This window comes from Triturus cristatus, chromosome 3_1 (assembly GCF_964204655.1).
Source record: "Triturus cristatus chromosome 3_1, aTriCri1.1, whole genome shotgun sequence".
Classification (NCBI taxonomy): domain Eukaryota; kingdom Metazoa; phylum Chordata; class Amphibia; order Caudata; family Salamandridae; genus Triturus; species Triturus cristatus.
The window spans coordinates 242788323-242805540 of record NC_140583.1 but is presented as its reverse complement, the minus strand read 5'-3'; the positions used below and the strand labels follow the sequence as shown (position 1 = coordinate 242805540).

General features: G+C 40.4%; 1 protein-coding gene across 1 annotated transcript in view; it reads left to right on the top strand.

Moving 5' to 3' along the window:
* FBXO22 (F-box protein 22) overlaps positions 1–17218 on the top strand; it is a 285060-nt gene that overhangs the window by 16573 nt on the left and 251269 nt on the right. The gene's annotated exons all lie outside the window — the stretch shown is intronic.

The following is a 17218-nucleotide window of genomic DNA, read 5'->3' as shown; positions in this document are numbered from 1 at the left end:
AACAAAATGCCATATAATTCGAATTACCAAATGAATGCAGTGATAATCCCTAAAGAGATGATGGGTACTAGTTCACGGTGCCTGAGAGGGGAGGAGGATTGCTTACTTGGAGCAGTCTTGGAGATGGAGCAGAATGGCCCGTTTATTGACGGGGAAGTCAATGGCCATTCAGTTTCATTTGTGATTCATATGGGGGCTACTAGTTCCACAGTTCGTTCTGTGAAAGTTCCGAACCTAACCCTTCTGGAACCGTAGTCCAAGTTGTGCTGGTCAGCAATAAACAAATTAATAATCAAGTTTCAGCAGATGTACCTGTTTAAATGGGACAAATTAGGAATAAACAGTTTGTGATTCATGCCCAGTGAACTTACTTAGAAGGGATCTTTTTTGCAAAATGAATTGTGTTATTTATTGCACACCCGATGATACAGAGGAAGCACAAGGTTCGGATTAACTTTTAAAACTTTGTGCAGAGAACCCCAGAGAGATGTACCCAGTTTTGCCAAAAGAAGACCTCCCTTCAGATTTAAGACTCATTGACAGAGAGGAGGTATGGGATTTTTCAGGGAAGGAAAAGAGTTTGATTAGAACAGCAGCATAAGGGAAAATAAAGGTGAAACCAGATGCAATATTCCCCAGAACTAAGCTGTACAGACTAAGGAGGCTGAAGAATGAATGAAACCAGTGATTGAAAAAATGATTTTGCAGGGAATCGTTTGAGAAGTTCTTGGCAGTTTGTGCACTTTTGCTGTAATGGAAATTAAGAAACCGGCTGGAAAATTGTCCAGGACCTTCCAAAAATGAACACCATTGTGGACCCTGGATGTCTAGTGGTAGCAAATCCAACGGTAATATTGTTCCAAATTCCAGCAGTGGCAGAATGGTATACAGTCACTGACTTGTGCAAAACGTTCTTTTCAAAACCATTGCGTGAGGCTTCTCACGCAAGCTCCTCACACAAAAAAATTAGAATAGTTGAAATGGTGGAAGAGGCAGAAGATGATGATCAAGGTGCACAGACTGCGGAACAAAGGGACAATTCAGGTGACAGTCTAAACTAAGGTTGGTGGGAGGGAAGACATTTTGATATCTTCTGTAACTGGTGAAGATCGAGTTGAAAATTAAAAGCAACAGTTTCGGGTGAGTGAAAATACAGAAGAAGATCTTGAAACTCCAGAAGCCCAGTTACAAAGTGATCATAATAAAGGGCTTGTTGCCATGCAAAAGAGTAAAGCATGGGTGGCAAAGGAGTAAAACATGGGAGTTGGAAGAACCCACCCTTTGGAAGAAGATAATTTGCTATAGGAAGAGCAGACAAAGGAGAGCCTGAATAAAATGCGAGGTAAAGTGAAAGCCAAAATTTTAAGCGAAATCAAGAATTAAACACGTTCACTGAAGATGTAAAGGGGTAAAGAAATTCCCAGAAAGAACTTTCAAGCAGAAACCATGTGAGCCAGAGCCCAAAAACAGTCTGTCTGGGAGACTGATGAAAATGAAATATCAAGTGGTAAAGAATCAGCCAGAAGGAGCATTCCTAATCGAAATTATGCATCACCAAATTGAGTATATATGGCTACAATATCAGAAGGTAACAACGATGAAGATGATTATTTCCCACTGAACAAGTGTCTTGACTGCTAAGGGAATGATTCCGATTTAAAGTCTGATACAGATAAGAAACTACCCTGAATGTAAAATAGAGACTTTAGAATATTGCGTTTTGATGAAACCATTAATGAGGCAGGGAAATGTTGTTTAAATCTGAAACAGTTAGAAAGAAATTTCATGCAGAGACCATTTTATTAGCAGACTTTGGAGCTGGTTTTTTTCTCACTAATAACTGATATTTGAAGCTGAAGAATATTTAGAACTGAACTTGATAGCTTTGCTTTTAATTTGTTTTATTTCCTTGTGCTGTGAAAAGATAAAGAAGGACTTGATTTTTGCTACAAGAACTTTGGTCTTGGTTTTCTCCTTTTCGTTTTATTTGGTCTCTAACATGAAGATGGGATACAGCAATTGCTGTAAATTTTAGGTATGACATTATTAACATTAATATTAGTAAAAGTAATTGGCCTGATGGTGTGTTTTCTGACTCCTGTGGGAAATGTATCAAAATGTATAATTAGTGATGATGCAATTAGAATTAATAATTTAGGACAAGAAATACCAAACATGAAAAGTATTTAGTTAGTGGTTTTAGAGATGACGTGTACACACGAATAATCTGTATGTCGAAATTATGAAGGTTAGTATGTGTTTTGTCTGTACTTTTCCCGCTAAATCGGCTGCGAAAGTGCAACGTACGAGCAACTAGAGCTTTCATGTTCATTAACCTGTAGTATATTTGTTGCCATTTTTAATTATGCGGAGTATCATTCTCCATACTTGAATGAATTGAATGTGAAGTTAGAGAATCTATTAGTGGAAATGATAAAGAGATTAAATATGGTAAATATTTGAGGGAGATTATACAAATCAGATCTGAACTAATATAAATTCTGTTTATTCATGTTACATGAAGAGCATGATTTTAGTATGGAATGTGAGAGCTGTGTAAAAGTAGTAAGAACTTTTGAAGGGCGGGAGAGTGCTTTGGGGAAATCGGAGAAAAGAAGAATTTAGGTTTTCGGGTTTACATCCAAGATTGAGGATGGAGCGAGAAAGAAAAGGTTAAATGTGTATGGGAAGGCATAGTTACATGGGAAGAGCAAAGGCAGAATTTGTTGGTGAAAGCATATGTGACAAAACCTATGAGGTTAGTGGAGATTTTCTAACCTGAAGGGAACCTATCCTTAGGGAATCTATTATATATGTGGAAAAACTGCTTATTTTAACCCCTTTGCTGCGGCGGGAATTCCGCCGCAGAGCTGGGAGGTGCGGGGGGCAGCGCGGTGGCGCTGTGCTCATGACGGAGCCACTCCGTCATGAGCCACGGTTGAGCTGTGCTCATGACGGAGCGGTTCCGTCATGACTCCGCCCAGTTGCGTTGTCCCCCCGTACAGGCGGGGAAACAGCGCCGCGTAGGCGGAGCGGCCGCCAACGGTCGTGACATGACGGAACCGCTCCGTCATGAGCACACGGCAACCGTGGCTCATGACGAAGCGACGGTTCCGGTTCCATCATGAGCGGGGAAGGGGTTAATCTGCCCAAAAATGTTTGTGTTATGTGGCTTCAGTTTTACCTACACTCTATCATGGGGAGTAATTGAAGAAGGAACACAGTTTAAGTAGAATAAAGAGAAGTTTTGGGCAAATGGTTCTTGATCTATTGAGGGCTGTTATCCCTTCTATTGAAATAGCCGTGAATGATATAAAGATTAGATATTTGTCTACAGTTGTGGATAGACTTCCCATGAATGCAGGAGAGTCTCTCATAAGCTGGTGTATGTAGAGATTTTGACAATTGGAGCAATGGTAATGGAGAACCATCTCGCCTTAAACATTATTTTGGCAAAAGAGGGAAGCGCGTGTGTGGTAATTGGGGAAAATAAGTGCTGTCCTTGATTATAATGGAGTGATAAACTCATACATTACTAACATAACTGACACACAAAATTAGGTCATTAGAGGCGCTAGGTGTGTGGGAAACTGTAGGATCCTAGATAAAGAAAGTGGGGAGTGGTTTGGGAAAAGCAGGCAAGTGGTCAAATAGTCTAGTAGATGGAATTGTACAGGCTGTTCTAACACCATTAATAATGTTGATTCATGCAATTTTAATGTTATTAAAATCAATTAAGTGAAGGAAAAAAAATGGTATGATAAAAAAGGATAGAAACAAAGTGATACCAACTCTGGGAAAAGGAGATAGGTGGATTATATTGGAATCAAGTGTTCCAACAGATGGAGAGAGTGTACGGAGAGCTAAAAAGCTGAAGCCTACAAATACTAATAAACTTATCAATGTTTTTTCTCAGTAATTATTATATTAATCTGAGGGGGAACTATAGTAGCGTTTTTCACAACTAGCAAAATGTGCAACCGTTGTATGAAAATTAGTTTTGATAGTGTTTTTGATGATATATAGAGTCGTAACCAATGAGCTGATGATGTTGCACCTGGAACGAGTTTCCTAAGTCACTTAGAAGTGTGAATAATGTTATGAATTGTTATGTCACATTTTCGTGTAATGCGTAATTATTTTTTAAATGGATGTAGTTTCTGATGTTTTACTGAATTAGCTCCTGCTCCCTTCTTCCTCCCAATCGGTGTCCCACTGCAAAACCATTTCTTCCCTTGTTCCCACAGAGCACCAAATGAATAACGTCATTGTATTAGGAATGTACAACATTAGAAAATGTGTATTGTGAATGAAGCTTCCCTCTTCTACTGAAAGTATCATTTTCAAGGACCTCTGCTGGAAGTGATAGTGTAGTGTTATTTATATGACCATTGTTTAAGTAGTGTTTTATTTGTGTTGTACAACTCTGGAGTGCTGTTGCTGAGGGAGCAGTTGGAAGATTTCTCTTACCTTAGGAAATGGGTTAGTGCTCAAGATTTAGAAAATTACGTTGTTGTTTCTGATTTGCTAATGCAACCTTAACCATGGTCTTACCATGATGAATTTGTAAAATCTATTAATAGTAGGGCTTCCGGTCTTATGGTATTTTTTAAATGTTTTCTGTCTGTATTAATCCATATTTATTTTTTGTCCATTTTATGGTATTTATTTATAAAAAAAACATTTTTGACAATTAATGGAGTCACAAAATGGTATATTTCCACATTTCTGACTTGTGCACTCATACGTGGATGCCTGTCTGGTTTTGGCAAATAAAGAAGCCACATATAATGGTCTATCGAACTTGGTGAATTAGACGATGAGGACTGACAGGAAGTGCTCTCCTCTCTACGTGAAGTTGCGATATCCTCAAAATTAAGATTGGTACAACTGAAAATACTTCATCGTACTTACTACACTAGAGTGACCCTACAGAGAATAGGAGGGCCGAAAATGCGCTTTGTCTGAGGGGATGTGGGGCAGAAGGTACTTTCTATCACACACTATGGGAGTGCCCACAGATAGTCTTACTGGACAACAGTTATGCAATCCATTACACAGGCTCGTGGGGTTTCTGTCATGCCAGAACCCAAAAGATGTCTTTTGAATATTTGGGAACCCACTGATCTCAATCATGCAAAACAGGACTGGGCAATGCTAGGAATTATGTTTTCTCCAAGCGTAATATAGCTAAATACTGGGATTCACAATCCTCCCCGACACACCATGACTGATGCAGGGATATGGATGGTGCAAGGGTGGCAGAAAAGGCGACGTACATGCATCGAGGGTGCCCCCAAAAATGAGAACGAGTTGGGGGGGGGGGGGGCCTGGAATGCATACAGAGGGAACATTTGTACTCCACCTATAACCGTATCAGACATTAACTTTTATTGATCTTGAAAAGTGGGAGATAGTGCCAGTAACTCTCTGCCAAAATTAGTGTATGGAATGTAATGTTGACATGCCTATATCATTGTACTGTGAGACGTGAAATGTATATTAAGTGTTACTTTGTAACCACAGTTTTGCAACGTTGCTAAGTAATTAATAAAAAGAAGTTTTAAAAAAAAAGCCACATATAACATAGCACTACACCCACAGGTACATATTAGCATTATACCACAAATATATGTTAACATAGGCCTGTTTTTAAGGAAATCTCATCCTGTTTTTTAACTTCCTATGCTGTCTATCTGTTCAGCTTTTGCCTGAAGTTCATGAAAGACACAATGAAGAGTCTCTCACAAGAAGCACAATGTTCAGTATTTTTCTGCTTTTATAAATAAATACAGACCTGAAACACTTTATTTTCTGTCTGTGTTTTTCTGTAAAAGTCAGTAAAAACAGAAAACTGGAACCTTAATAGCTTGTGTGATTTGTCTATAAAATCTTTGGGCACCTGTCTTGTGTGGGATTCTTTTGCTATGTTCATTGTGGGCGACTTGCTAGGCTCCTCTTTTGCTCTTAGACTTGCTAATGGGATGCTGTCACTACTCTTTATGAGTTTGACACTCATAATTTATGTCTAGATTTTGCCTAACCAGGGATTATTAAGTGTATGAATTTACATTTTCTGTACTTCTGTAATGAGCCTTCTTGGCATTACATGCATTTTTGCTCTGTACGGCATTTTTAATCTATTACAGAGTAATATTTTTGTGCCTTATTTTTGATTTACATCTCAATCCTTTATGAATCTATTATTTTATCTTTGTCTAACTCTGCTAAGCAGTGTTCACTTGTTGAGTAGTTTTTTTTTTAATTTAAGAGTGTCAAATGCCACTGATGTCTAGAAGGATGAGAAGACAGCCTCTGTCCGAGTCCAGTGCCTTGTGTTTGTCATCTGCTATGTTCAGTAGAGCAGTTTGCATGTTACAGCCTTTCCTGAAACCTAATTGTAGTGAATTGAGGAGATTGCTGGAGTCAATGTGTTGATTGAGTTAGGAGAACACATTTCTCAAGTATTTTGGCCAGGAAGGGAAGATTGAAATGAATCTGAAGTTGTTGAGGTCGTCTGGGTCTGCACCAGTTTTCTGAAGCAAGGGAGTGGCTTGTCCTAGTTTGAGAAGGTTGGACTTCAATCCAGTGCTGTGGGAGCTGTTTATTATCTTTGTCCAGAGTGGAGTTATGGCGTGGTTGAGGTTGTTAGCGAGCGAGGCCGGGAGAGGACCTGCTAGTTGAAAGGAGGGTTTGGATTTTGCGATCATCTTGAAATGTCTTCCTCTGCGAGTGAGTAGAGTGTCTTCTAGCTCCTGATAGTTAGGGGAGGTCCTGGGTTGGTGTTGCATCTATCGGGCTCAGGGTTGGGGGGGGGGGGGGGGGACGCCCCTTGTGAGTTCGGCAAGGGCGCCAGTGTGTTGGTTTCTTTCATACTGAGGGGGGGAGTGTTGTGGCGGTTTCGGTGGATGCGGAGGATGGTGGTCTAGGGCTAGTTCAATCTTCGTGTTTTTGTCATTGAAGAATTTTGTGAGATTGTCACAGTGTTCAGGTGATTATTGGAGTTTGGCTCCCACATAGTCCCATATAGTCCCTTATAGTCCTGCACGTTCTGTACCACTATACCGCCACCCTTGTATGTGGGCTTTAAAGTGACAGATCTGTTCCAAAGCCTGTCGTTCTACCAGTGAGATGTTATAGAGGGTTAAGATTTGGGTATTTTTGAAATGGGAAATGTCACTTATTACCAGTTTTTCAAAAGTAAACTACATGAGCCAGGTAAAAAGGTGGAATGTGATCACAGTGTAACTGCGACCTCTTAAGCTGAAAAGAAAAAACATTTGTTTCAGAATGAGCTTGTGAAAAAAGTTTTGCAGATCAGTTTGTAGGGCGAAAAAGTTATTTCTCTCAGAAATGAAAGTCTCATAAGTAGGAGAGTGATCTCTACGGAAAACAGGATATGCTTGGACAGATTAGCTATTGGTATAATCTGGTTGTTTTGGTGAGCTCCCAAGTTCCATGGGTTTAGGCACCCTCTGTTCCCCATCTGTAATATTTCCATTGTATATGATAGTCCTCAGGATTCTGATTCTATTGTATGCTTCTACCCCCTTTCTCTTTCTAGTCTCTTGCTTAAAACAAAAACGTTGTCCTGAGAAGCTGCTAATGGGTCCTTCATGTATGTCAGATTCATCCTATGCTGCTGAAGATTCTGAAAAGGTTGCAGCTTTTAGATTTTTGTATCTGCCCCAAGTGTATGCCCTATTTTGAAGTTGGTTCTGTTTGTAGACGTAATCCAACAATTTGGGGTATGCCTTTTCTTTGAAGAAGTTCTTAATGTCCTTAGTCACTTTATCTGCCTTGTTAAACTCTAAAATCGTTTTATTCAGTTTGTCTAGCACCTGTTACGCCTCTATCAGAGTAGGCATTCCAAGCAGCTCTCTTTCCACTTCTGCAATTTATTTTAGTAGGTCATTGACTTGTGCAACGGTGGTCCCAATTCCAAGCACCATATTATGGCGGGAACATGTTATAGAAAGTTCAGAGGCGGGCTCAATCACATGGCTAAGTTCCCTAAATATACTAGGTGTTTTTCTCACATGCAGACCTGAGGATATAATTCCAGCCTTAAGGCAATCTTTTTCTAGTTTGTCCAAAATTCTTTGTATGGCGGTCTGTGTGTTATTATGCTAATCAACGTTCAGCCCACCTGAACACTCAAGACCGGTTCTAATTAAGCTACTTACTCATTTCAGATGCGCCTATACTATTGATGTTGTGATGAGACCCTGATATCTTGTGAAAAGTCGCAACGTCGCTGACAGCTTAAACAGCAACTATACTGAATAATAACTGAATTGTGATGAGGCATAGGCCAATATTGTTAATGGACTTATTATTATTATTTTTTTTTAAGAATTGTTGAGTTGTTTGTTAGACCCACAAATTGTCCTACTTCCTTCTACTGTATCTCTGTTGGGCTTTCCTTTTTCTTAACTTGGGACACTTTGCACATTTATTTTGAAATTGTGATAACATTAATTTCAGCAGGCCTATTATAAAAACTACTTTCAGTGAAATACAATGTGCGCTAGTCATATGTGTTGTAAGCATTAATAGCATATAGTAATTTTACTAGTTACTAGAATTTGTTGAAATGATACCGATGAGATTATTGTTTACTTGATATAATTGGATATCCAGATTCACATAGATCTATGCTGCTTAAATACAATGAGTCCCTCATGCAGTCCTGTTTTACTTTGGTATATCAACAAAATGGGGACATAGGGGTAAGTTTAACGAGGTCCAATGTACATACCCCGTCAAGTAGTAATGCAAAAAAGGTACAGAGTTCCTCTAACGAAGACAAGAAAGAGAAGGGGGAGAAACAATGTATTGTCATGTGTCAAGGGAATCACGTGGGCCTGGCTGTCAGTGGAGCAGGTCGAAACAAACAAAGGGGGGGGTGGGAGTCCCTTGTTGGAACTAGGGCTCTCACACACCCAGCAAGCTAGGTGTCATGCTTCATCATATGAGCCTACCCCTCGTCAGGTCGGCGCTGCAATACCTGACGGGCACCCAATATTGGGGCTCTTTGGCGGGGATCTTTTGTTCCTGCCAATGGGTGCAGTGGGGGTAAGGGGCCCTAGCGTGTGTAGACGTGAGTGATAAGTGTGTGAATATAAAATAGGTACTGTTAGTCCATAAGCAAAATGTTATTATGATGGTAAACAGCCTAAGTAAAAATTAATTGAGGTGGGTATTGGAACTAGAGGTTACGAAACTAGTTGTACATGCCCTACTCTCAAAGAGATCTACATGTTTCGTGCCATGGTAGCCATAAAGGTCAGGGCATTTCCTCAGGATCAGTGTTAGAACTATCTACAATTTGTGGGTACGTGAAAAGTCTACATACCTAACAGGCTTCAGCAAGGTAGCCTATACCGCTAACAAGGAGATCTTGCAGCAGTGACCGGCGGGCGTGTGAGGACTCCAATTTGGGTCCAGCGTGTAAGGACGCTATGGCTCGTAAACCAACCCCTGCTGCCGGACCTGGTATGCATCTGTTACTTCTAAGAAATGTTAATACTTTTTTTTTTAATTAATGACCACATATACCAAATTGAAAAGAAAAACACGACTCCTACAAGGTGACTGGAAACTTGATGTTGTACCAAGACACTCTTTATTGGTCTACGGTTACCACATATCCCATGTGATCAGAGACAACTCGGTTACCCTTCAACAACCTTTTGCATCCTGGGAGCTCTATCACTCTTTCACGTAAACCAAACCAACTTTCATAACTATTGTAGCGCTTTTTAAAATAATTCGAGCAAGCACTGGGAAAGGCTATAGGTCTCAGCTGGCACCCACTCCTAATTTACCCTCTAACATTACAGAAGGCAATTTTAGAATAGTATATGAAAATGTTAAATAAAAAAATAAAACTGTGTCAACTGCAAACAAGCATTGGCATAGCCAATAGGTCTCTACTTTGGAACCTTATAAGTGTTTAGCTAGGGCTATTGTCTTTGGCAATTTTTATAAGCTACGTTATATAGCATAAATAGAAAAGTATCTTTTATTCTGTGGCAGTTTCCACATAATAATGATTGTTGCCACATATTCCATCATTTTCTGCATAAACTGCTCTTTTTTACACCAAAAAAAACGCAGTGGTGTGCATGACTCCCCTACAGCTGCAACGCAGCTGTGCCTTTTGCTATGAACTACTTCCTGTGCCTGCAGTGCACACAGATCCCTAGTACTGAAGTGTGATGTCTTCACTACCAACTCTGCAAGCAGTTCTTGATCGGTCTGGCTGTTTCAACAATGCTGGTAAATATATTTATTATCTTTATGAAAAAATATTGCAGCTGTTCCGATGTCGTCATAAAGCTTATGTGTGATTGCTGTGTGTATCTAAGCGATTGCCTGAAAACTGATAATTGCCTTTACATTACAGGAAAAGTTTGGTTACTTTGAAAGGGCAAACAAAAACATTTTTTGCCCAGAGGACATAAGTAACTGAAATATAAAAGTCCGAAATAACTTGTGTACTGGAAAAGACCAGACGGAGCTTGATTACGTTTGGAAGTTAGATTACTTTTTGCAGGCCGAAGTATCTCCGTCGGTTTCAAATGCCAGAAATAAAATGAATATTTTTGAAGGCCAGTGGTAACTGGTTTACTTCTGGGCAGCCCGGCGAGTTATTGTTAAGCAATAGATAAGGGCATTTGGTGCGACCTGCAGGCCCGGGTCCAAGCTCTGCACGGCCATGTCGGCCTTTCAACCAGACAAGGGTGATAAATGACGTACCATTAAATTGGGTAATGGTAGGAACATCTCTTCGTTACAGCAGAAGAAACCATGGCAACAGGCTCGATGTGAAACGCGATACCGTTATGAAATTGTTAATGTCGGGGCGTTTTTCGTATATAAGAAATAGCAAAGGATACAGAGGCGAGAAAAAGAGAAGTAGAGAAGAGGGCCAGAGGAAAGGAAAGAAAAACTAGATGAAAACGAGAAATTAGAGTGAAGAAGTCGAACGGGGAGTGAAATACCAAGAGTGAGAAAGATTTTTTAAAAAAATGAGGTGCCCAAAAGCTGCATGGAGATGAACAGGCGATGATAGCTGCCCCGCTTGTTGGAGCGGGGGCATGTGACTGATCCTGGGAGTGAGAGCGGGGCGGCAGATATCCTGGGGATGAAAAATCACGTTGCTTCTGAACGAGGGTGATGTGAATCAGGAGTCAGACCTGGGCCCTGGAGTTGGAGGCCTAGCTCCTCTCTGTACCTCAAGAACAGAGGCAGGACTGACCGCTCATGCGGGCTTGGGTCCCGTCACTGCTCAAGGGGGGCTGCAGCCCAGGCCGAGACTCGGTGTATTGACAGAACTGTCTCAAACCCAATAATGGAACTACAGAGAGTGCTTTAGGGTCTTATTTAAAAGCAAAATAAAGAATGATATCGGGAGAGTGCCTTTGCTCTGTTAGCGGGTTGTAAGATGTGCATCGGTAACAATTCTGACTTTAGGGCCTTATTTAAAAACAAAATAAAGAATAATATATTTAAAAACAAAATAATGATATCGGGAGACATCTACACAGCCTCTGCTCTGTTACCGAGTTAGTAAGTGAAATAACATTACGGCCCAGTTTGTATTGCAACAAAGGCCTGCATGTCAAACAAGCGCGCACACACTGATTAAAACCAGATGTTCCCTGCGCGCCCCTGCTGCCTCCCGAGAGCAAAACGCTCTGGGAATTAACCTTTAAAAAGAAGCTGGGACATCCACACGCCTTTGGCCAATTGCGTAATAAGGTCAAACGCAAAGGCCAATGACGTGTGAGCCCCACATTCACGAGCTTTTAGGAGAGCTGAAGTGATTGCAAGAGGTCATTTTCCTAGTGCAGCGCATGCGCTGCGCTAGCTCGACCTAAAAATAAAGTGAGATGGCTAACAGCACCGGGACCTGGTTAAAAAAAATGCAACACCAGAATAGGAACATTGGGGTGACCAAGAGTGTGAGCTAGGAGTCCATAGTAAGAGGGGGAGAGAGCAAGGAAACTCATGCAGTCCCATGGAGTGCTCAGTACTAAAAATAAAGAAAATTCCTCTAAAGTATATAGTGGAAGGATTCAACTCGTCCAATCAGAACAGTTAGACTGAGTTATGCTCCTGGGCAAGAGAAACACTAAAATCCGGAAATAAACCATCAAATCCAGAGCAGACACCTGGAAAAGACGACAAAGCTATTAATTCATGAGAAAGTGGCCAGCACCTAAGCAATGCAAAATTACAACTTTGCCACTTTTCTTTTTTTTAATTTAAATTACTTGGGGAATTTATAACTTCTTTTTTTACTGTTGGTGTTAATCAAGTCTTGGAATATTTGGGGGAACTTTTTACCGTCCCCTAAAAATATTCCAGGACTGGATTTAAAATGGTTTATAAACCCCGGGGACTATTTTGGGAAAAGGTGCACTATTCCCAGATATTCTAGGACTAGAGTTAGAATATCAAATTTCCCTTCCCAGCTTCCACAAAACTCTATGCTGCCCTGCAACTGAAGGCAAGAAACTCAAATATGCGTTCTAAGAATATGTTCTGTATTGCAATCAATAGGTCTTGGCAATAGACAAATTAAGTTGTCGCTGACCAAGCCCTAAAAAAGGTAAGCTTACACCTGGACCATGTCGTTTCTGGGTCCCTAGACCACAGAACATGCATATTATACCTACGGTATGTTATGTTAATACGTTTTTAAAGTGCATATATACCCATGTTTGTCTTGGTGCTGATTCAGCATAACCAGCATGGAGCTGTAAGGATACTAGTTGTTAAAGAGCCATGTTTTCAGCAGTTTTCTAAAGGTTAAAAGGGTGGCAGTCGCTCTAATGTTTATAGGTAGACTATTCCAGAGTTTAGAGGCTTTTGAGGCAAAGCAACTACCCCCCATTTGAGTCTTTTGAATCTGGGGAAGGTGAACAACATGGAGCTTTTGGATCACTACTCCCTGCTGGGTACATACTACACTAGGGATTGCTTGAGAAGGTCGGGCCAGAGTTGTGGTGAGGTTTGTAGGTAAGACAAAGTGCCTTGAATTTAATTATTTTGCCTACTGAAAGCCAATGGAGTCCTTTTAATAGCTAGAGATACTGACTGGAATTTCGGAAGGTCGAAAAGAAGTCAGGCAGCCGCATTCTAAACACTCTGCAGTTTATTTGGATGTTGCTTTTGGAGATTTAGATATAGACCGTTATAATAATCCAATTTAGTGAGGATTAACAATGTGATAACTGTTTTCTTTGAATCCGGGAAAATAAAGGGAAGGATTTTCCTGATGATTGAGAGTTTTGTAGCTTGAGGAAATAACTGAGTTGAAGTGTTTGCTATAGTTTAGATTATCATCGATTAGGACTCACAGGTTTTTTGCTTTTTTGGACCAGTGAAGGGAGTACTTCTAATTACCTATAGCTATCATACAGTTGTGAAGTTGAAGGTTAGTGTGGTTAATGTTAGAGGCAGACAGGACAATTTGCGTGTCGTCCGTTTAGGATGTGGCTGAGAAGCCAAAAGACCTGATAAGAGATGCTAATTCTGTAACATAGATGTTGAAAAGTAAGGGGCTGAGTGAGGACCCCTGCGGGACCCCACAAGTAGGAGAGAATGGTTTGGACGTAAGGTTGTCCAGTATCACTGAATGTTCTCTGCCCGTTGGGAAGTACCGTAGCAGAGCAAGAACTTTGGTATTAATACCAAGATGTTTGAGGCGAAAGATCAAAGTGAAAGGATCCACCGTATCGTAGGCCGCCGATAGGTCAAGAAAAATGAGGGCGGCCATACCTCCTTTATCCAAGACAGTTCTTAACTTGTCAGTGGTTTTAATCAATGTGGTCTCTGTGCTGTGTTCAGCCCGAAAACCAAATTGTGTGGGGTCCAATAAATGATAGTATTGGATAAATTGTGTCAGTTGGGTATTTATTATTTTTTCTACTAGCTTCTCTGGGTCGGCAGTCTAGAGATAGGACAGTAGTTGGCAGATTTATTTGGGTCCAGATTGGGCTTCTGAGAGGTGGAAGAATAGAAGCCTTTTTCCACATATTTGAAAAAAATCCCTGTAGCAAACTCTTGGTCAGGTAGTGGGCAATGGGTTTGGGGATCTGTTTTAAGAATGCCGGCGGATGCACAGGTCGTTGGGAGATCCGGATTTGGTGTATTGAATAATCTTGAGGACTTCCTGCAAGGTTGCGGGAGTAAAGTAACGAAGATTATCTAAGGAGCCACTAACCAAGCTGTTGGGATCTTGGCTGAGATGGTGGGCTATCAGAGAGATGGTACTAGAGTCGGCAGTGCTTGATGAGGTGAACAGATTGTATATATGACATCGCGGAAATGATGGGCTATCTTATCGCAGAAAGATTGACTATTGTTTGGTCCGTTTAACGCTGGTGCTTTTCTTCGCTTGCTTATGACCTGAAATAACTCCCTTGCAGAGAGCTTAGAGGATTCTTTTTGCTGTGTGAAGAAAGTGCTCTTTTCTTTGGTGATTAGGGTCTTGTATTAAGCAAGAGAACATTTATAGATTTCTTTATCATGAGTCATATTTGGTTCTCCATTTCCTCCCATGCCTTATGTAGTTTTGCTTTTCAAGGTGGAGGGCCTCGGTGAACCAAGGTGTAGATGGTTTTGTTGTACCTGGGTTGGAATTCTTCAGGGGGGGTGCTTTAGGGATGGCAGAGGTTAGCCATTCTGAATATTCAATTGTGGCCTTATTCGGGACCGGTAAAGGTATGGGCTCAGTATATCTTTAAGCAGACAATGTCCTGAAGCACACCCAGGACATTCAGGACATTGTCTGCTTAATGTTGAATACGCCATTCCAACCCTGGAATAGCACCCTGCAGGAAAAACTGATAAAAGAAAATGACCGCATCGTTTTCACGTCAAAAGAAGTTCATCAAAATTTCAGTCACGGAGGATTGACGGCAAAGGCATTTTTTTTTCATCATTACGTTTAATGTGTTAATGTTTGTAATAATTGTTTTTGAGGCTTTTACGTTATCAAATATGTATATGTATATGTACATGTATTAAGTTGGCATTATTTGGTTTGATGTTGATTGTGGCGATAGCAGTTTAAGGGACAGTGGGGATTGGGACTCAGTTGGGAGGAGTCATGAGGACACGTGACATTTGATTATTACGGGTATACAGGTCGGTATAAATTCAGGTTGTTCAGCATGGTTTTGTAAAATAGCGATTACACGCGCACGAGGAGACTGGTGTGCATTCTAATTATATCAGGTATGCACAGGGGCTTAGAGATGATAATACATATAATTTAGGGAGGCACTAAGAATTTGGGTGGTTTTGAATTACGTGGTAATAGGGAGAGTCAGGGTTATTTGAAGTTAGCGTCTGGGGTTTGAGTATTTGTTTTGTAGCACAAGTATTTGCACGTTCTAGATTAACACAATATAGATTTAGGTTTCTGAACAAATGGTGATATACGACAGGAAGTTTTTCATTATAAACTTGGGGCACATAAGGCATGTGAACATAATGATTGGTGGTTTTTAAGATCATGTTGATTTATTGAAGAACCGTGAAGGGAGATATGTTTGATAATAATTTGATATTATGTTGGGCGTTTAGTAGATGTAACTGACATATTATTTCATAAATCACAGATACCCATGATGAAGGCTAATGAGAACCAAAATGCATTGGGTGTGATACTCTTGGAATTATTTGGAGGACTTGAGTTTTCTGAAATGTTCATGTATAGGCCTGGATGGGCAATCATGAAACAATTAAAACGCATAAAAGTAAAGAATTTTGCATCTTTTGACGTGTTGGATAAACTTTGAACAAACAATGAAATAAAATGGATGAAATCGGACATACTACGGTTGATGGGTATTAATTTGCATACTAATGCTGTGCAACTCGACGCTGATCCGCAAACTGTGGGTCACAACTTTCTCAGTATATCTTTCTCAGACATCCTCGGGTGTTAGAACAGGCAATAGTGCCTGCTTCACTCAAAATATATGCTTCATTAGGCAATCACCAACAACCTTTGAGACTGTCCCTCACCCTCATCCGATTGATAGTGTGATACCACTGTCTTCAAGCCACATCACAAGGTGGCCAATCAGTAGGTTCTTTCTGTGTTTACCATCTTATCAGCATAGTGTACACACAACAGGTTGAAGATCTGTCCTATGTATTTCAGCAGTGTCAGAGTACTGGGCCAAGAAGAAACTATTAACTCTGGAGGATAGTTCAGCTACGATGTGACCAACCATTCGCCATCTGCCTCAGTTACTCGGTAACAATGAGTTCTTAAAACATTCAATATTCCAGCTAGTAATGCCCATTGTGACAAACTACTTTGTTATGTCTAGGGTTCCCAGTTGTATGTTATTTATTTTGTGGCCCTTTATATTTGCATGCATCCATATTTATTTTTTTGCCCTTAATCGATATTTATCCATATGTATTTAGTATTTCATGAACATAATAGGTTGTAACTAGTATATTTTTATATTTAACTGATCAGCAATCAGGATACGTAATGATTCATAAACAGCATACGAGGGTTCATGCTGCAGCATGTCGCCTTTCTATGTAGAAACACAGGCAAGGGTACTGGAATTATGCGGCAGAGAAGGACTAAACTATGTAAAATGGTTGACTAAATTATGCCGCAAGAAAAGGCCAATTTGTGATCCATGACATGATTATTTTGTCATTTTTAGGTCTCGCGTGCAACCATGCATACATGCTGTCGCTTTCGACGACCTGTTTACTAAAAATAAAACTCTCAAACGGCTTTCAGCCCACCCATCCATTACTTACCATTGCAGGGCTCAAAAAATTTAAAAAATGGTACTAGTCCTGTAGGTCTAGTACCTTGAAAAATCTCCTCGACCTAACTGCAACCTACATGACCTCCGTCTCTGAAAGCGGAGCAAATGTGACAAGATTTAAAGGCATCTTTATTGCTCATTAAGATTGTGAGCAATAAAAATGCCTTTAAATCTTATCTTGTCACATTTGCTACGTTTTCCGAGACTGAGGACAAAATTTAGTTTGTCATCCTACTCGCCATTAAATTTAGCTCGCATATACGAGTGGTCGAGTGGATTCTTCGAGCCCTGCATTGATGATCTTGATTGTCCCTTCAATGGAGCACAGATGAAGTGCAGATTAATGACTTTCTTTAGTGCTCATCCGCTGTTTGCACTGGGATCTTTTACTT